Here is a 10,547-nt window from a genome sequence, read left to right as displayed (position 1 = left end):
ATTTTCCTCTCCTCCAACTCCCCTCTGAGGATAAAATCAAAGTAAAAATGTACTTACATGTGTTGGTTGATGCGTGAATGACAGGTATCTCCTTGGCTATAGATGTGCAGGTATAGGTGGCTATTCGGCTATGCTTCCTTTTCGGATTGTGTGCTGACTTCTCAGGTATGTTGCCTTGACGAGAGCTCAACTGGTTATGATGTCACAAGCCGAGTTGTGAGGTGAGCACTCCAATGCTGTGAAAACAATAAAATATTTAATAACTGATAATATTAGAAATCAATAAGCATCACAAGAGGCGGGATGCTATTCAAAAATATAGAATGTTTGAGTGATTGTAACGGTTTGTATGATAGGAGAGGATACTTACAAAACTGAATGATGTTGATAACGATGTGGGAGGATATAGCAGCAGGTGTTGTTCCATGCCTAGTCTTAGGGGAGAATTTTTTTCGTCTTGTAGCACGTGTGGCTCTCACTCGCACGAGCCTGGAACAGAGAGAGAAACGCATGCTATATAAACAGATGTAATGCGAGCAAAATTATCATTTACATCAAAGTCAGATTCGAGTGTGCTCTACTTCACTATCATACGAGATGAGTTTGTCATCATCATCAACCCCTCCATCATTCATCCTCCCAGATAGCCCACCACCACATGAGCGTATCCTCAACTACTGGCAACAGAAAGCTGCCCTCGCTGCCGAGGCATCCGCTGCTGCACCTGCTCCTTCTCCGCTCACCGTGGAAGTTCAACACTTGGCTCCAGCTGCTACCTGGGCCCCGCGACGTGTGGTGCCAACAACTCTGACCAACAACAACAACATGGAGCAGAAGCAGGGGAAGAGGAGGTTGGTGTTTGACGAGCCTGAGGTTAGCTAGGATGAGGATGAGACAATCTTCTCACAAACAAAGGTTAGTTTCAACAAATATTATCAACTTATAAGTGTACAGATTTTTTCCAATCGATCATTGGAAAAAATCTGTGCACATACAAGTCCTTGATTATTATTATTTGATAGCAAGGAAATATTATTTGAACTGATTAGAGATACAATTGAATTACAAGATATTAGTGTTTAAAGTAATCGCTCATGCATAAATTATTTGATAGCAAGGAAATATTATTTGAACTGATTAGAGATGGAATTGAATTACAAGATATTATTGTTTAAAGTAATCGATCATGCATAAATTATTTGATAGCAAGGAAATATTATTTGAACTGATTAGAGATATAATTGAATTACAAGATATTAGTGTTAAAGTAATCGCTCATGTATAAATTATTACTCACTTTGAGATTGTGTAGTGAATCTATTGATCAAGTTCTCTAGTATGATTTGACGAATCTGATTTGATGATAATCTGAAACAAATAAGACACTAATCAAATATTTTTCAACAGAAACATGCTGGAATGGAGAACAAGTCATCGCTTGTCCCCCTGATGAAGGAAGTGAAGAGGGCAGAGGAGGATGAAAGGAGGGAGAGGAATCTTGAGTTCAGCAGCAAAAGTTTTTAAGGGTGTGACGGGTTTGAAAGGTAATGTGACATCCAATATTCTAAATAAGCTCATTGACAATCAACAAAATGAAATTCACATTCCTGGGTATCAGTATTGCGGCCCGGGCACCAAGGTTAATGGAAGGTTAAAGAGAGGTGATAAAGGTATAAATTCATTAGATAGAGCCTGTAAGGTACATGATATAGCGTATACACAAAATAGCGATAATAAAACTCAAGCGATAGCTGACAGAGCTCTAGCGAATGCAGCGTGGGACATATTCAAAAATCCACAAACACCCCTTGCTGAGAAAGCACTTAGCTATCTTGTTACAAACGTCATGAATATTGAAGGAGAATTAATTAATTATTTTTTGATTGATTGGTCGAAATTATTACAGATTCGGCTAAGAGGTATATATATATATGCTAGATGCATTACCCAAATAAATTCTAAAGAACGAGAATGGCATTGTGAATTTAGCGGGGAAAGCAAGGATGGCACACATTGGGTTGCATATAAGAAAGTCGGCTCTAATTTTGGTATTTTGATCCAATTGGAAATTTACAACCGCCATACGAATTGGACAATTATTGGAAAAAAGAAATTGGAGTGAATATATTTTATAATGTTGAGCACATGCAACCATTGAATAGTGATTTTTGTGGTCATCTTACATTATTGTTTTTTGCAAATCAGTTGTAATTAAGTGTTTGTGCTGAACACACATTACAAGATTGTTGTTATTACATTGAGATCTAACACAAGTAACCTCTATGAACATTTACAAGAAATTATAGAATTTGATAAAAATCGTGAATGAGAAATTGGATTGATTAATTTTTGTAGTTACAATAGTATTGCAAACGTTAACAGAGGAACAAATTCCAGCTTCAAATATGGTGATAGATTAATTGAGCTGGATACGGGTGCATATGAAGTTGAGGATATTATAAAATCTTTAAAGAATAAATTGAATATTGATGAGAAGGAGAATAAACTTATTATACGTGCAAACACAAATACTATGAAGATTAAAATTCATTCTGATGAAGCTATTGATTTAACACGTACTGATTCAATTGGTAAGATACTTGGTTTTGATAATGTTGTTTTGCAAGAAAATAAATGGCATTATTCCCAGCATTTGGTTAACATAACAAGCATTGATAGTATTGTACTCAAGTGTAATTTAGCATGTGGTAGTTACTCTGACGGAAAACAAAAACATATAATCTACAAGTTCTTGCCAAAGGTTCCTAGCAGTTATTTAATAAACGAAGTACCATCACCAATTATCTATGTACCTTTGAATACTCATCGAATTCAAACCATTAATATAAAGGTAACAGACCAGAATGGATCGTTTATTGATTTCTGTGGAGATACAATTACAATTAGGTTGCACATACGTGAAAAACAAAAGTAAACGTAATGGGTTATCTTGTTTTCAATCCATGTTCAAATGAGACGTGTACACACAATGTCATTAGAGAGACGAACGTGAGAGCATCAACACCTAAAAACAATGTGCTTTATCAGGTAGAAGTGTGAGAATATTAGAAAAGTTAGGTTTTTTAGTTAATTGGCGGAATGTTAGGAGGAGGAGCCGCAATTAGTGAAATTCTGGTCGTGGAGACAGAGCTTCAGTTTCATAATGATATAACCAAATTCCAATTTCACACTCATACAGTTTATTCGGGACAGGAAATAAAAGACTCTGACGAGGCACGTATTGGCATAAATTCTTTGGATGTCTATTTTTTACCTTGCAAATCATTTATATTTATTGAGGGAACAGATAGCTGTACAAAACCGGGAACAGAGCCGGCTGATCCACCAGTTGCGGCAGACTATAAATTGAGCAGTAACATAATTGGCAACCTTTCTGACGAAATACGATATGAATTAGCTGGTCAGCAAATTTCTAAATCAAGATTGATTGGATTAACATCCACAATTAACCCTTAAACTGCTATTCATGTAGATCTACGGTCAGAGAAAAATTCACAAGATGTGCTGCGCACGTAGATCTATGTTTTCGACTTACCAGTCAATTGCTGTTGTCATATATTTACTGTCGCATCTGTTATGATTTGTACTACTCATGCCATCTATTGGCAACGATTGGGAACTGATTAGAACTCTCCACATTATTTCTTCGACCTTCTAAGCTGTCAGCTGTCATGTTCTGCATAGCCCACAACTGCAGTAGCTACATAACCTATGTAGTTTGTTTATGTTACAATTCAGAATCAGATCGGTTTGTTCACAGTTTGTGGTTTTGTTTGTGAGTTGTGACTATAGAAAATTATCATTTTATAATATTTTGTGAACTTTTATTCAGAATGGCTGGTTTACCAGGAACAAGTAGTGGTTTTGTTGGCTTATCAGAATCGAACCCAGGACAAACACAATGTGAAAATTTGGTGAAATTCCTGCTAATGTCTCAACTAGGGACTATAACAAGTAAGTCTAGTGAGAAAAAAACAAAGTTTTTCCGAAATTCCTAAATCAGCACAGAGGTTACTGCAAAAAATCTCTCTGCTCTTCTAAATTAGAAGCGGAAGAGTTGAAGCTTTACTAGTGAAGAATACACTCGATAAAAACACATATCACTTGGCTGGTTTTGACAGAGCAGGATATGCGCTAACAGATAATAAATTCACTTTCTGTGTATCGCTGAAATTAATGCTCCCGCTTTTTGAAGATTTTCAAAGAATAATTTTAAATTTGAAACAGGAACTTGTCTTATTGAGGTCAGCGACAGACCTAAATTGCATTGAGTCCACAACTGGAACAAGCATTAGTGTGAAAATTACAAAACTGCAATGGAGAATGTCCTACATAACTTTAGAAGATCATGTAAGACTGAAATTTTTGAGACTGCTCGATGCTGACACTCCACTGAAATTAGGTTTCCGCCATGGGAAATTTTTGTGAATTACCAAATTTGCAAAATTCACTTCACCATTCTTGGGCAGTCCGCACCACATCGATTTTTGATAGTCCAAAATATGTTATAATTGCATTTCAAACCGACCGTAAGAATAAAATTAAAAAATCAATATCTAATTTCGATAGCTGTGGTATTTACAATGTTAAAGTATATTTGAACAGCGAGTATTATCCATATAAAAATCTGCTAGGTAGAAAGGAACTATTATACAGGATGTTTTTGGATTCGCTCCCTCGTATTATAATTATTCAATCAATAGCGAACTCGGAACAGAAATCGACTTTAAGACGTTTTGTGATTCAACACCGCTGGTTGTTGTGGATTGTTCACACCAAACAAGTCATTTGAAATCTTTGACAGATGTTCGTATTGGAATGGAATTTAATAGTGCAGTACCTGCAAATACTTCTGCCTATTGAGTTTTAATTAGCGATCGTGTGATGGAGTACACACCTCTGACAAGCATGGTGAAAGAAGTTCAGTAATTTTATTGATAGAGTGCACTGCGTGCAATATTATATGAGGTGTGCACTCTGACAAATTTGGTTCATTATCAGTTTCACCTTTGAACAGGTAACATCTAAAATATCCTATTCCTTATGTTCTGATATTTTGGAGAGTAAGAACAAAGTGCAAACTCAGTCTATTGGTATCCAGTGCGATCTTGATTCTGATAGTTTCTATTATGAGCCAAGGTGCAGTACACCGATCCAGAAGCCACAGGAGGTGGAGGAGCAGAAACGGAAGGAGGAGGAGGAGAAAGACAGAGGATTTGATGAGCCCGCCGAACAGAAAGAAGTGGACAAGCAAGCGAGTACGAAAATTGCTACAGTTGATCATAACTGGTTTAAACAAGATTGTAATCAAATTATTGTGAAAGAACTTGCCATAATTGATCAGTTTAATAATTATATCGTATTCCATTTCAAATCGCCATTTGCAAAGACAGAATTGAGTGCAAAATTGTATAACAATGTAACATGGTTAGAACGTCACTATCATAAAATAAAATAGGAAGATGGAGATTTAGAATACACTGACTCATTAATACGTGATTACCTTGTGGGTTATGAAAAAATTTTCACAAAAGGAACTGAGAAAGCAAAGTTTTTAAGAAGATTGCATACTAACGTTCAATGTATACCAGAGGATTTTGCAAAACCCGATTTCAGCTTTTTCACTAGTTCATGGTGTTATGCTGTGTGTAACATTCATAAAAATAGACCAGATGGACGATGTGCTTTGTTCAGTGCTCAATATTATAATTCTTTGTTGTTTAAAATATGTATCAAACAAATAATTTCATGTGTGAAAACAATCGAATGCAAAGTATGAGAATGGCCGCGATGTACACGAATTCGCAGAAAAGAAACTTTGCTTGTTATGGATTCTTCTACAATGGAAAAGAGATTCAGTGTGTTATTGCATGCATGCATTAAGACTGCATAAAGCACGTACATGTTGCCTGTCTACAATTTATGAAGGAAGACCACTTAATTACTCTATAATAGTCCCAGCCTACACTTAGTTTTGTTCATTCGCTTATCATGGATCTGAGAAAGTGGTTGGCTGCTGACAATGAGTTTAGAGTGAGGTTAAAAAACTGTATTGATTGGTATGATGAGTGTGAACATGCAATTGGGAAATCAACTTGTAAAAATTATAGTTTGGCGAGACAATTAAAAGACATTTTTTAAGCATGGTTAATTTAAATGACATAAGAGACTATCTATGTTATTATCGTCCTCATAATTTGTGTATAGATAAGTTAATTAAAATTTAAGATTAATTATGGATAGTTGTGTGAAATGTGTAAATAAACTTTTCTTGTGTTCAAATGATTTTTCATTCCAATATCCCACTCACTTTTCAGTTTAGTAGCTGCTTGTCCCGTGATCTTTTTATACAAGGAGACACACCCTCTTCAACCATCTGTTGATGCTAACAAGTAATGTAGAGAGAGATAGGGAATTTCTTAATTCACGAGCAAAAAAGTGTGTTCCAAGTATCATTTCATATCTACTGCTCATCTATTTTCTTTCAAATAAGAAAATATTCAAAAGAAATTATCAGCTGAAAATTATTTTCAGAAATATTTTAGCTTACTGTTGAACAAAACAAACTGTAAGTTAGACCTACTGTAACCGCGCTGTGTTTTTTGTTTAATCTATTAACCAGTTATTTGTAACCATTTCACTTTGCTCTTTTGTGTTGAGTGTTAACTTTTTAAAAAACGGCAGGTAACTTTAGACATCATTCATACTCCGAATTAGCTGACGTGCATTTAATATATGGGATGGGACACAGTAATAGAACTGAAGCAAGACGTTTGTATCAAGAAAACTATCCTAACCAAGTATGTCCAAGTTTGAGGTTTTTTGCCACTGTTCATCAACGTCTGTCTGAGACAGGTTCTTTGATGTCCAAAGAGCACATTTATGCAGGCAGACCCTGATCCACTAGGATGGTTGAGTTAAAGAAACAAGCTCTTAATGAGATTTATGAAGATCCAGAGAAGAGCACGAGGTGGAAAACACTGATGCTGAATTGTTTGGGGACTAGTTTTTGAAAAACGTATAGTGGATTCATATGGAAAAATATCTGAAAAAGTGAATAAAACTAGTCTGGAAGCTGTAGTGTGAGTAAATTCTGAGAAAAAAGTTAAAATATGCAAGAAATCTACATAGAAAAACACAGAATTCTACGTTTGATGCCCAATAACTTTCTTTAATGACCAGTAAACATATAATTTTTTGAAATAACAATTGTAGAAAATTCAATTCTGAAAAGAATGATGAAAGCTGTGTAAACTAAATTTGAATAATAGTTGAATAAAATGTATTCTTATGTAGTACATTACACCACAAAAATTTGCTGTTTTATGAGGAGAGAACTAATAGCTCATAGGTTTAGCTGATTGCAAATAAAATATTCGGTTTTTTATGAAAAGTTTGATTCCTATATGAGAGTAACATATTATCTTAATGACATTAACTTATACCAAAAGACTAAAGATGATGATCAATGTGACCTCTGTTGTTCTTAATGCATATGTTCAGACGTCTTATCGACTTGTTCAAATATTCCAGGAGTCTGCTTTAATTATCATTCCTATTCCATTCAAAATTCTTAATCGGAGTTCTTCAATTGTATAAATTGGAGTATTGTATACTAGGGTTTTCAAGTGTCCCCAAAGAAAAAATCCAAAGGATTCAAGTGTGGTGACCTAGCTGGCCATGGTACTGGCCCACCTCGGCCTATCCTTTGATTTGGAAATCTATGATTCAGGTGTTCATGTTCACGAATAGCAACACTGAAGTCTGCTGGAGCTCCATCATGCATATACCAAATGTATTGGCGCAACTGGAGAGGTACATCTTCAAGTAAGATAATAGCTCTTCTCTCAAAAAGTTTAAGTAGATTATGCCATTAAGCCTGGGAGAAAGCTCGAACAGAAGTAGATGATCTCCTATGATTCCTGCCCAAATGTTTACTGAGAACTGATGTTGTGGACGATTAGGATTGATGGCATGAGGATTGTCAGCTGCCCAAATATGTTGGTTGTGGACGTTAACGATAGCAGTTCCTGTAAAGTGTGCCTTGTCGGTAAATGAAATGGTTGTTTGAAAGTTTGGGTTAACAAGTTTTTCTAAAAACCATCGGCAAATACCAGCACTGGGAATACAGTCTCGTGGCAATAGAGTATGAACTTTCTAGAGGTGGTATGGATGTAATTGTTGCTCTTTTAGGATCCTCAAACTAATGAATTGATTGACATTAAACTGCACTGATTATGCTCTCGTGCTCTTCTCTGCATCTTCATAAATTTCATCAAGAACTTGTTCCTTTAACACAACCGTCCTAGTGGATCAGGGTCTGCCTGCATAAATGTGCTCTTTGGACATCAAAGAACCTGTCACAGACAGAGGTTGATGAATAGTGGCAAAAAACCTCGAACTTGGACATACTCGGTTAGGAAGGTTTTCTTGATACAAACGTCTTGCTTCAGTTATATTACTGTGTCACATCCCATATATTAAATGCACGTCAGCTAATTCGTTTACTGGTCATTAAAGAAAGTTATTGGGCATCAAACGTAGGAGTCTGTGTTTTTCTACGTAGATTTCTTGCATATTTTAACTTTTTTCTGAAAAAATACTCATACTACAGCTTCCAGACTAGTTTTATTCAATTTTTCAGATATTTTTCCATATGAATCCACCATATGTATTTTGAAAACTAGTCCCCAAACAATTCAGCATCGGTGTATTTAACCAGAGGAAATGAATTCCGGGTGAAATCTTTCACCCTGTATAGCTCGCTAATGAAGCGTTTATGGGTATATGTTTATGAGAACATTTTTTCTTATTTTCACCTCTACTATCACGTATTAAAATATTTCACCATAATTATGAATCACCCTGTATAGTCATAAAGAAGAAAAAGAAGAAGAAGAAATTGAGAAGAAGAAAAAGAAGAAAAAGAAGAAGAAGATGAAGTTGAAGAAGAAGAAGAAGAAGAAGAAGAAGGAGAGGAAGGAGAAGAAATTGAGAAGAAAAAGGAAAATTAGAAGAAAAGAATGAAAAATGATTGCCAGAAAATAGGACCTGTCCTATTTTCAGAGGAGAGCAATAGTAATGGCGCATAAATGCTACCTTACCTAACCTCTTCTCAGCACCCCTAACCTAATAAACATGTCCTCCCTCTTACAGTCGTAGAAAGCAGTAAAGTATTGAATTCATTTCAGAGGAGAGCAATAGTAATGGCACATGAATGCTACCCTACCTAACCTACTCACAGCTTCCCTAACCTAATTAACATGCCCTCCCTCTTACAGTCAGAAAAGGCAATTGTGCGGGGGGAAGCCGGCCTCCCAGCCGGAGTGCAAAGGGCGGAGGCTATCATCCAACCCTATACAGTCATAAAAGGAGATTGGGTGGGCGGAGCCCGCCTCCCAGCAAGAGCGCAAAGCGCGGAGGCTGCTACCCAACACTTAACAATTGTAAAATACAATTGTGCGGGTGAAGCCCGCATCCCAGCCAAAGCGTGAAGCATGGAGGCTGCTTTTCAAACCTACACAGTCATAAAAGGAGATTGGGTGGGCGGAGCCCGCCTCCCAGCAAGAGCGCGAAGCGCGGAGGCTGCTACCCAACACTATACAGTTGTTAAATACAATTGTGCGGGCGAAGCCCTCATCCCAGCCGGAGCACGAAGTGCGGAGGCTGCTATTCAAACCTTTATAGTCATGAAAGGCGATTGGGCGGTCAAAGCCCGCTTTCCAGCCGGAGCACAAAGCGCAGAGTTATTAATTGATGCTAGTAAGCATAGTAAGACTTTTAGTGACATCTGTGAAGTTGGCCCGGATGATGTCAGCCCTCTCAATGAAAATGTTATAAATCGTTAGTTTAGCGTTAGTTTAGGTTTGTTTTGACAAATTTGATGTTTGTTTACGTTTCTGAATACCAAATTTGGAAACTTCAAATTTTCCGGGCCAACTTCACACCAGCCCGGAAAATTTCATAAAATTAGTTCAAAATAGTCTAGATCGTTAGTTTAGCGTTAGTTTAGGTTTGTTTTGACAAATTTGATGTTTGTTTAGATTTCTGAATACCTAATGTGAAAGTTTCAAATTTTCCGGGCCAACTTCACACCAGCCCGGGAATTTTCATTAAATTAGTTGAAAATAGTCTAGATCGTTAGTTTAGCGTTAGTTTAGGTTTGTTTTGACAAATTTAACGTTTGTTTAGGTTTCTAGATACCAAATTTGGAAGTTTCACATTTTTTTCCGGGCCAGCTTCACACCTCAGCCACAGACCACAATAATCAATGGAAAAGGTTAAAAACTGTGTAGATCGTTAGTTTAGCTTCAGTTTGGATTTGTTTTGACAAATTTGACGTTTGTTTAGGTTTCTAAATACCAAATTTGGAAGTTTCAAATTTTCGTCTTGTCCAGCTTCACACCCCAGCCACAGACCCCAATTATCAATGAAAGAGTTAAAAACTGTGAAAATCGTTAGTTTAGCTTAAGTTTAGATTTGTTTTGACAAATTTGAGGTTTGTTTAGGTTTCCAGATACCAAATT

The sequence above is a fragment of the Nilaparvata lugens genome, chromosome 9 (assembly GCF_014356525.2).
Source record: "Nilaparvata lugens isolate BPH chromosome 9, ASM1435652v1, whole genome shotgun sequence".
In the NCBI taxonomy this organism is placed as follows: Eukaryota; Metazoa; Arthropoda; class Insecta; order Hemiptera; family Delphacidae; genus Nilaparvata; species Nilaparvata lugens.
This window is presented reverse-complemented; position numbering follows the sequence as displayed.